Raw genomic sequence first — 11,542 nt, forward strand, 5'->3', positions numbered from 1 at the left:
TACTTGGATAAGCACTCCAGGAATCAGGCACGATGGTTCTACGCATGGCGTGGACGAAGAAAACAAGGCCTAGACCTAGGAATTGGCTCGTCTGGGGTCACAGAGCTCTAAGTGGAAGAACCAGAGTTGGATCCCAGTTGGTCTGACCTCGACATGTAGGCTCTACATCGCTATGGTCCCGGGCTTTCAGATGAATTCACTTATCACCTTGTCTACACAGCAGGTACTCCAGCACTCCAGAGGTCCCACCCGGAGCCCAGGTTCCTATGGCAACAGTGCTGTGGGGGGTACCCCACCCACCCCCCAGCAACAACTGTGTGGGACCTGGGTGGTGGTGGGCTGGCTTTGGGCTCCAGCTCCCAGCCCGGAGTGGACATCCTGACAACAAGCAGAAGCAAAGTGAACCCTCTCTGCAAGAAGATGGCACGGCCTCTTAAGGCCCCCAGGGTGCTCACAGATTGGGGTGAATGACATTCAGCAGGGGCAAGCACACTCGAGGACTGCGGGCCTGGGAACGCTCAGACCCAGAACCAGAATGGCCACGTGCCACCTACATACAGAGATCAAGGGCACACCACGAGGGAGCCGACAGAAAGGAACGATCAGGAAAGGACAGAGTTAAAAGGCAAATGGGGGAGGGGGCGCCTGCCTGGCTCAGTCGATAGAGCACAGACTCTTGATCCTGGAGTTGTGAGTTTGAGCCCCATGTTGGGGGTAGAGATTACTTAAAAATAAAATCTTAAGGGGCGCCTGGGTGGCTCAGTGGGTTAAGCATCTGCCTTCAGCTCAGGTTATGATCCCAGGGTCCTAGGATCGAGCCCTGCGTCAGGTTCCCTGCTCAGCAGGGAGTCTGCTTCTTCCTCTGTCCCTACTCCTGCTCATGATCTCTCTCTCTCTCACTCACTCTCTCTCAAATAAATAAAATCTTAAAAAAAAGAATGGAGATACACAACAATTATTTTGATATCAGGCAAATTTAAAAGCATTGAGAATAAAGAGGGTCTGTACATAATGAAAAGGTTCCAATTATCCACAAGTTGTAATAAATCTAAGCATATATGTATTGATATATAAATATAAATTCATTTCTTAGATTTTTATGTAAGTTAAAAGAGTCTCAAAGTACCCAAGGCAAAAACACACAGGATGCCAAGGAGAAGGTGCTCCTGGGTGGTTCAGTCGAGTGTTTGACTCTTGATCTCAGCTTGGGTCTTGATCTCAGGGTCTGGGTTCAAGCCCTATGTTGGATGTTGGGTGTGGAGTCTATTTCAAAAAAAAAAAAAAAAGGAAAGAAAAAAATGCAAAGGAGAAATCGACACGTCTCACCATCCTGGTGAGAGACTTCAACCCACCTCACAGGTATGCCAAGCAGATCAAAAAAGTAAAATAAAATAAAATAACTCAGCAAATACATAGAATATTTTAACAGCTCAAATAACAAGTTGCATTAGTCGACATATATAGAATCTGTATCTAATTTTTATTGATTGATTTGATTTTTACTTTTTATTTATTTTTTTGAGAGATCGAGAGAGCCCTTGTGTGAGAGAGCACAAGCAGGGAGAGGGGCAGAGGGAGAGGGACAGAGAGAATCTCCAGTAGACTCCATGCCCGATATGGGGCTTGAACTCATGACCCTGAGATCATGACCTGAGCTGGAATCAAGAGTCAGACACTTAACCGACTGAGCCACCCAGGAACCCCGATTGATTTTATTTTTAAGTAATCTCCACACCTAATGTGGGGCTTGAACTCACAACCCTGAGATCATGAGTTGCATGCTCTTCCTGAGTCAGCCAGGCACCCCATATTTTTATTTATTTTTAATTCTTAACATTCTGATTTATTTTTTAAATTCAGGTATAATTAACACAGTGTTATATTAATTTCAGGAGTACGATACTATGAGTCAACAATTCTACATGTTACTCAGTGCTTATCAAAAAAAGTATACTCTTGGGCGCCTGGGTGGCTCAGTTGGTTAAGCAACTGCCTTTGGCTCAGGTCATGATCCTGGAGTCCCGGGATCGAGTCCCGCATCGGGCTCCCTGCTCGGCAGGGAGTCTGCTTCTCCCTCTGACCCTCCCCCCTCTCATGTGCTCTCTCTCTCTCTCTCTCTCATTCTCTCTCTCAAATAAATAAATAAAATCTTTAAAAAAAAAAAAAGGTGGCTAAATCAGGAATTAATTAAAAAAAAAAAAAAGAAAGAAAAGTATACTCTTAATCCCCTCAGAATCCTGTATCTAATTTTTAGAGAAATCACTTTCTTTACATATGGAACATTTGCGGAAATCAATCCAAATTCAGCCATAAACATTTTGAAAAATGTTCTTTTTCCACACTTTCTTAAACATTTCAAAATTAAAAAAATAATATTCTTTAAAAAAATTCTCTCACCACAGTGCAATTCAGAAAGGTGTTAATAATAAAAGGATGTTTTATAAAACCAGCCTATGTTTGGAAATTGAATGAAAAATTTCTAAATGACTCCTGGATAAAAGAAGAAGTCATAATGAAAGTCTAAAAAAAAGATGTAGAACTGAAAAAAAAAAGGAGGGAATATTGCCTATCAAAATGTGTACGTGTGGGGGGGCACCTGGGTGGCTGAGTTGGTTAAGCGTCTGCCTTTGGCTCAAGTCATGATCCGGGGGCCCTGGGATTGAGCCCCACGTAGGGCTCCCTGCTCAGTGGGGAGTCTGTTTCCCCCTCTCCCTCTGCCCCTCCCCCCAACTCATGCTCTCTCTCTCAAAATAAATAAAATAAAATCTTTAAAAAAATGTGTGGGATGCACAAAAATGATCCCTCAAGGAAACTTTCAAGTTTAAATGATTATATTAAAAGAAAGGCTGAGGGGTACCTGGCTGGCTCAGCCGGTGGAGCATGTGACTCTTGACCTCGGTGTTGTGAGGTCGAGCCCCATGTTGGGTGTAGAGATGACTTTAAAAAAAAAAAAGTCTAATGAAATATTAAGAATTAGGCAGAAAATGATGCCATTTCATGAAAAGACAAGAGAGAATGCATGCTAAAGATAAGGAGTTCTGGTAGCATAAAGATGCCAAGAAATGCAGGTCAGTCACCTCATGCTTCTGGGACCTTCTCTTTGTGAACCTAGCAAGTAAGGACAAAAGGAGCCAGCTTAGGGGGCTTGGGTGAGTGTCAGCAATAGTGTATTTGGTAGGCTTTTATCAGTGGAAGCCACTGTTATCATGCTTGTCTGGGGTAACCCAGACATGGAGAGAGGGGCAGGGGGTTAACGTGGCTGTCCCTTCCATTTCCTGGGGTGGGGGTCGGGGAATGAGGACTGGTCTGGTCTGTGAGCCTGCTCAGCCCCCCTCTGGTTAAAGTGTGTGCCCTTCATTTCCATGACCGTTCTGACAGCCTCCTGTCTGCGCCCGACTGTGCTGGTTAAAAGTAACAGAAACCCTGATCCATCCTGCTGCAAAGAGACTTGATCCACTCACCCACCAGAGACGGCCAAGGACTGAAACTCGGGCACAGCCAATTTGCAAAACAACCCCACTCATCCCATGTTAGAGATGCCGACGCCGAGGTTCTGAGCAGTCAAGAGACTTGCCCAACGTCGTGCAACCCTGATGGGAAGTTGGTGCTGCAGCCTCGTCCTGCTGACCCAGAGCCTGGTTTGGGTTCATTTGCAGGAGGAAACACCGCTGAATTAACAGCCAATGACTCCAGCAGCTGCAGGACTTGTGTGAGCAGAATCAACACAAACTGGTCTCCCTCCTCCTCACCCACAGCAGGGTGGTAGAATTAGTGGTAGAATTAGGTACCTGGGCCTTTCTGAACCAGCTGGGACGATGAATCTCGGGGACAATCTTGCTAAAGGCTCAGAGGCTTGGGCCACACCCCAGCTAGACGCCACTGATTTTTCCAGCTGAGGGTTCTGGAGGTCAGGGTTGCTGGTTCTCAACTTTGGCTGTCCTGGAGTCACCTGGGGAGCTTGGAAAAAAATCACCCTGTGGAGACCATACCCCAGGCCAATGACATCCTAACCTCTGCAGGTGGGTTTCCTTCTTCTTTTAAATAATTGAAAGCTGTGGTTAGTCTCCCTATTATCCACACCCTAAGAGAGGCCACCTGCTTCCAGAGACCTTTTACTTCTGTCCAGCAGCAAGATCTTGCTCTCAGCAAGGCAGGCTGTGGACCAGCATGGGGGGGAGGGCCGCTCAGCACACTTCGGGTTCCTGAACAAGGGAAGGGCAGATGACAAGGACATGTAACTCGCAAAGAAGAAAAACAAATGCAACAGCTAACAGCGGCTGAGAAAACGTTCCGTCTTTGGATGAATTCGCCGGGGCTGCCGCTGCAAAGTCCCCCACACCGACTGTCTTAAACAACAGAAATAATGTTGAACAGAAGTAACAATAGTACATGTACCATTTCTCGTTTCTAACCTTAGAGGGAAGGCCGTGAATGTTTCCCCATTTATCAGGCCAAGGTAGTTCCCTTCCATCTCTGAGTTGCTGAGAGGTTATTAGCATGAATTTATGTTGTGCTCTTACAAGATCCTTCAGCATCTGTTACGATGATCCTGTGGTTTTCGCTTCTTTAATCAGTTAATGTATTAAATGACACCGATTGATTTTTTTTCTTTTTTAAAGAATTTATTTATTTGAGAGAGAACAAATGGGGGGGCAGAGGGAGAGGGAGAAGCAGGCTCCCTGATGAGCAGGGACCCCAATGCCGGGCTCGATCCCAGGACCCTGGGATCATGACCTGAGCCAAAGGCAGACGCTTAACCGACTGAGCCACCCAGGTGCCCCTGATTTTTCTAATAATAAACCATTCCTTGCAGTCTTGGGATAGAACTAATTCCATCATGTATATGATCCGTTTTTAGACACTTGTATTCAGCTGATGTTTTAGTTGTATTTGTTTTATGTTTTACCTTTACATTCATGAATGAAATGTGTCTGTAATTTTCCTTTCTTGCACTGTTCTTGTCTGCTGTAGTTATCCAGGTTAGACTGGTCTAGTAGAGAGAGTCTCTCCTTATCTGTCCTCTGCAGTAGTTATATAATATTAGAAGGATCTGCTTCTTAAAGGTTTGGTAGGGTTCACCTGTCAGTCATCCAAACCTGGTGTTGTTTGTCGTCGTTCCATTCCTTAACACAATCCTTGAATGAAAGAATATTTAATTTTCTAATACTTTTTTTTTTAAAGATTCTATTTATTCATTTGAGAGAGAGAGAGAGCACAAGTAGGGGAGAGGGGCAGAAGGAGAGGGAGAAGCAGACTCCCCACTGAGCAGGGCCCTGGGATCATGACCTGAGCTGAAAGCAGATGCTTAACCATCTGAGCCACCCAGGCGCCCCAAATTTTCTAATATTCTTTAATGTTTGGAGTCAAGTGTTCTACTTCTTGGGCCCATTTTGGTATAATTCTTTTATCCTACTGGACAAAGGGTAAGTTGATGAAACTTCTCTAGTGACCCATTTGGTAACACCAAAAACCTTTTATTTCTTTAAAGATTCATTCATTTATTTATTTATTTGAGAAAGAGAGAGAGAGAGAGAGGGAGCAAGCAGGGAGGAGAGGCAGAGGGAGAGGGAGACAAGCAGACTCCCCACTGATCAGGGACCCTTACAACTTGGAGCTTGATCCCAGGACCCTGAGATCATGACCTGAGCTGAAATCAAGAGTTGGATGCCTAACCAACTGCACCACCCAGGTGCCCCACCACTAAAAACCTTTTAAAGAAACGTACACACCCGGGGATGCCTGGGTGGCTCAGTCGTTAGGCGTCTGCCTTCAGCTCAGGTCGTAGTCCCAGGGTCCTGGGATTGAGCCCCGCATCGGGCTCCCTGCTCAGCGGGAAGCCTGCTTCTCCCTCTCCCACTCCCCCTGCTTGTGTTCCTGCTCTCGCTGTGTCTCTCTCTGTCAAGTAAATAAAATCTTTAGAAAAGAAAGAAATGTACACACACGCATGCACACTCACTCCTGGGTCTAACAATTCTACTGGTAGGAATTCAACACAAAAGCCAACTGTGCAGGGACGCCTGGGTGGTTCAGTCTGTTAAGCATCTGCCTTTGGCTCAGGTCAGGATCCCAGGGTCCTGGGATCGAGTTGGGCACCCTGCTCAGCAGAGAGCCGGCTTCTCCCTCTCCCTGTGCTTTTCCCTCTGCTTGTGAGCACTCTCTCTCTCTCTCAAATAAATAAAATCTTTAAAAAAAAAAGCCAACTGTGCAAAGAGATACAGACAAGGGTGGTAACTTCATGACTCGTATTTACAGCAAAGCTGGGAGTCTACTCTAATACCCATTCGAATGGCTACACTGCAAATGCAGGGAAGCGTGGGCAGGGAGGTGGAGACATGGGACCCCTCACACCCCGCCGGTGGGACTGTAAATGGTGCAGCTACTGTGGGACAGGTGGCGGTTCCTCCAAAAGTTACACACAGAATTTCCCTGTGCCCTAGCCGTTCCACTCTGAGGTGTGTGCCTAGAAGAACTGACAGCAGGGACTCAGCAAATACTTGTTCATGAACGTTCACGGCAGCACCATTCACAACAGCCAGAGAATGCAAACAACCCCAATGTCCACCAAAGGCTGGATGGATAGACAAAATGTGGTCCAGCCACACGATGGAACGTTACTCAGCCATGAAAAGGAATGGAGTTCTGACACCTGCTACAACATGAATGAACCTCAAAGACATTACACCTAAAGCAGCCAGACACAAAAGCCACATATCGTATGATTCTATCTGCAGGAAGTGTCCAGAAGAGGCAGAGTCACAGGGACAAAAGGCAGACTGGTAAATTCCAGGAGCGGGGGTTTGGGCGGTGGGGTGGGGGGGGAGGACAGGAGCTCACAGAGAAGTAGGCTTGGGGTTCTATTTTGGAGTGATAAGAAGGGTTTGGAACAACCTCGTGAATATAATAATTACCACTGAATTGTACACTTTAAATCGGTTAATTTTATGGTATGTGAGTTTCACCTCAATTAATATGATGTTATATAAGGGATCACCATGAGGCTGTTATAAGTCAAGAGGTAGATGTTTAACTGTTGATGTAGGAAGATATTCACAATATGTCAATAAATGAAAAAAGTAGTTCACAAAACTATAATGTAAACGGATTTTTGGGTCAAAATACATCATGTTTTTATGAACGCATAAAAAATGTCTCAAAGGAGTAACCAAAAAATGTTTGCTTTTGGCTTTCCTCTGTGTGCTCATTTTTAAATAATGAACATGCATTCTTATGTAACCAAAAGACAGGCTAACTGGGGAAAGAGACGCTTTCTTAAATTCACCCTGTTCTCTGTGAGGCTCTCAGGAGACTCTCCGCACATCTGCTGGCCTGGGGCTCTGGACTAGACTTCCTCTCTTATAAAGGGGGGGTGGGGGGGGCCGCCGCCCAGGTCACAGGGGGAGGGGCAGGTCTGGGTCCTTCCCCAGGGACCCCTCTCTCTGCGCCAAGGTCCTCCTAGGACCGTGCTCACTAGTGTCCATCCACGCAAACCCTTCCGGCTGAGGGGAAGACCCTCTTGGGCTGACTCGTCTGCCACCAGGGGATGCTGCACGGGATGGAGCAGAGGCCGCTCTGGGCCTCCGGGGGCTCCCATTACATCTCTGACCCCACTGGGAGTCCCTCCTTGAGGCCAGGCCCAGGCTTCAGCTCTGGGTGGGGCTCTTCCCAGGGCTTGGCCGCTGCTGCTAGACCTCGCAGCTGGGCGGCTGGTGAGAGGCGCTCTCTCAGGGTCCCAGCAAGCCCTGCGCTCGGGCTGGAAGCCCTCCCTCTCCCACCAGCAAGCCCAGACCTGGGCCAGGCTCTTAGCCTCAGGCACAGGGGCCAGGAGCTGCACCGTGGCCGGGGGAGCAGCTGTGGGGCCGATGCCAAGACGCAGGAAGGTTTTAGAAATTCCGCCTGGGAGACAGCATGTCCTAGGCCGGGCCTGGGGACCCTACTGTCTTCATGAGTAAGAGTGTGTGCGTGTGTGGGTGCGTGTGTGCAGGAACAGATACATATTAGGATTCCAAGATAAAATACAGGACATCCGGTTGAATTTGGGACTCTGAATAAAATGAAGTTTTTTAGCGTGTGTCCCAAATGTTGCACCTGCATTTTTATTTGCTAAGCCTGGCAAGCCTGGTCCATGTGCCAGTGTTTGTGCACATTTGTGCAAGAGCACGCATACGTGTGCATAGAGACATAGGCAAGGCCAGCTGTGTGTCCGTATACACAGCAGAATGCGGGGGTGGAGGGGTCACTGAGTGCGAGCCTGAGTGTGCCATTGCCTACGTAGGCGGGTGTATCGATGTACGTGCGTGAACGTGAACGTGCGTGTTTCCAGGTTTGCCTCTGCACACACCGCAATCGTGAGACGTCAGATGCGCAAGTGTCCATGTATGCGCAGGTTCCAGAAGAGCAAAGCTGGAAGCCAGCCTCGAGGTTTCCTGGGTGTGATTTTACAGGGGAGGAAACCAGGTTCCGCCGGCCAGCTGAGGTCTCCTGTGCGCACGAGCTCTGCGGGGCACGGGGAGGGCGCTCTGGGCTCTGACCCCGAGCCGGGCACCCTGCTTCGGCAGCACCCCGGCCCCACAACAGCCCTCTTATCATGAGGCACTTCACACTCGGGCAGAGTCGGGGGGAGTGCGGCCAGGGCACCAGCCTGCGCCCGGACACGTGTGCTCACACGTGGGTTACATAAACGCCGTGGGCCACAGTGGTGGCCAGATGTTCAGTTTCTTCCTGGAGCCAGATGGCAGTTGATCCAGGAGTCCGTGCATTTTTCTAACTCCTGCTATCCTTCCTCTTGCCCCTTCTGGAGTTTTCCGCAGGCGGGGTAAGGGGCTGGGGACACGGGGGTTTCCTGCAGAACTGGTTGCTCCCGCTTCCCCAGGGCGGGGGCTCAGGACGCTGGGGTGGCCTCTGCAGAGATGCCAGCCCTCCCGGGCGGCTCCTTGCACAGTGCTCATCCCACACCGCCCGGAAGCGTCCCGGCCCCGCCAGCAGAGTGGTGCAGGCCTGGTCCCGGCGCAGCGCTCCACGGGGCTCCAGACCTGCCCCCAGCCTGGCGTGGCTCCCGCTCTCCCCAGCCTTGCTCTTCCTGTGCTGATGGGTGAGAGCCAGCTGACCCGATACACTCAGTGCATTCGTGTCTGCCAGGGCTGCCTTCGCTCAGGGCCTCGGCTCGGGGCTCAAACAACGGAAACACGTTCACTCACCGTTCTGGAGGCTGGAAGTCCAAGATCAAAGCCCCTCTCCTTGGTTGGTAGACCCCACCTTCTTCCTGGCTCTTCCCATGGTCTTCCTTTTGTGTGTGTCCTTGTCCAAATTTCCTCTTCTGGGTTTCCCTGCTGGGTTCGGGCCCACTCTCCGGACCTCCTTTTAACTAAAGCACTTCTTTAAGGCCCTGGCTGCAAATACAGTCATGTCCTGAGATACTAGGGGTTAGGACTTCAATGTATTTATTCAGAGGGGGCGGGGGACACTGCTCAGGCCCTAATGCCCAAGGTGGTGTGTTTCCTGGAGAGGCTCCTTCCACCCCAGCCCCACCATTGCTAGGCCGACGTTGCCGGGCGGCTTCGGAAACCCCAACTTCCTGCCCCTTATTTTGACATGACAACTTTATCGGGGGCCAAGTTCCAGGTCAGGGGGCCCTTCAATTCCGGCCGCGAGCTCATTTGGAGAGAAGGTTCGGCCGACATGGAAGCAAACTTGACGGGGCTGGAGGGGTCAGTTCGTGGCCTGGAGCCCGGGAGGCTGGGGGTAGAGGTTGGGGGGCGGCTCCTCGGTGCCCTGGGCACTTGGCGTGGCCCTGATGGCCTCACTGGGCCTCGAGGTCACCTTCTGTGAAGAGGCTGCCGGGCTGGCTGATCCCAGAGGCTCGGATTTGATGGCGGGCATGTTTTCTGGGAGAGGGGCAGTGGGGCTACCGACCATGGCAGCAGGTGGGGCTGGGGCGGCCTGAGGGAGGCTCCCGGGCCAGGCTCCCCTCGCTGCCCTAACACATCACCGCGTGCTTAGGGGCTTGAAGTAACAGCAACTGACTGTTTTACCGCTTGGAGGGTCACAAGTCCACACCAGTCTCACGGCGGGGGGGGGGGGGGGGGGGGGGGGGGGCGGGCTACGATCCAGGTGTGGCAGGGCTGGTTCCTTCCAGAGCCTCCAGGGGAGTGTTATTTCCCGGCTTCTAGAGGCCCTTCCTCGGCCCCCGGAGGCCAGCAGGCTGAGCCCCCACGCTGCAGGCTCTGAGCTTCCGTCCCGCCCCGTTCCACTTTCAAGGAGCCTCGTGATTGCATTGCGCCCACCTGGAGGAGCCGGGTTATGCTCCCTATTTAGGGCCAGCTGATCAGCAACCTTGATTCCATCCGCTGTCTCAATTCCCACCCAATGGAACATAGCCTCGGGTCCGGGGCATTTGGAAGCAGACGTCCCTGGGGGGCTGTTATTCCGTCCGACACAGCACGCCAGACGCGTCATCCGTTCCTCCCGGACCCTTGGGCAGTGGGGACTGTCATCGGCACCCTTGATTTATCTGCGGCTCTGTAGGTTGACGGCCCCCTCCGGGAGCGGCAACCTGGGGACTCACAGCAGGGCTGTCCGGCTTGGAGGCCTGGCTCCTGGCCCCCGCCCCCCGCCACCTGGCCATCGCTTCTGCTCCCTTTCCCATCTCCGGGGATGTCCTGTGAGGACACTGTCACAGATGTGTGCACAGAGAGGGAGCAAGTTTTCACAGGGGGTGAAACAGAGCAGAGCAAACCTTCCAGAAGCCTAAGAAACCAGTACCTACTCAGAGAGGCCTGGCTAAGAAAACGAATGCACTATGTTAACTATACTGGAATTAGCGTTTGAAAATTCATAAAAGGGGGCAAACGAATTCAGCAGGGGTGCAGCTGATGGCCCTGTGGGACCCTAAGGAAGCACCCAGAGATGTGTCTGTGACATCCGATGACACGGGACGGCAGATTATGAAACAATAGTCATTCTGCTTGGTGTGAAGTGCGTGTGAGTGTGCGTGTGAGTGTGCGTGTGTGTGTGCATCCCTATGCCTCCGTGAGCACACCGAAGGATCACCAGGACAAGTCCCAGGGCCACCTCTTCCCACGGTGGGGTTGCAGCATTTGGGGGGCCGGAGCCTCTCTTTTGCCAGGTCCGAATTGTAACCGTGGTGAGGCCTGGTGCTCTGGCCTTCCCCAAATCCTCCCCACCACACCGAGCAGCTGTTTGTCCCTTTTCTGGCGCCGGAGTGGGGTTCCTCCCTCTCGCAGGACTTGAACTACAGTGATGATGGCCACAGACTCCCCGAAGCCCTGCGGTTGCCATGGAGATGGGGTTAGGTGGTTAGGTGGAAATCGCACTTTCGCGCCACCCTGAGAGGTACTCCCCACCTCCGATGCTCCTATGACAGCCTTCCAGAAAAGCCGCTCTCGCGGGGAAGGAGCACAGACCCTCCACACCCCACCCTGCCCTGCCTACCCCCACACCAGGGTCCGGGCAAGCCACGCCAGAAGCCAGCCTGCACTGGTCCCACCGTGACATGGGCACACGGCCACCTCCAGGTCCCCGAGCT

This window comes from Mirounga leonina, unplaced genomic scaffold (assembly GCF_011800145.1).
Source record: "Mirounga leonina isolate KUSES-001 unplaced genomic scaffold, KU_Mleo_1.0 Mir_170, whole genome shotgun sequence".
NCBI lineage: Eukaryota > Metazoa > Chordata > Mammalia > Carnivora > Phocidae > Mirounga > Mirounga leonina.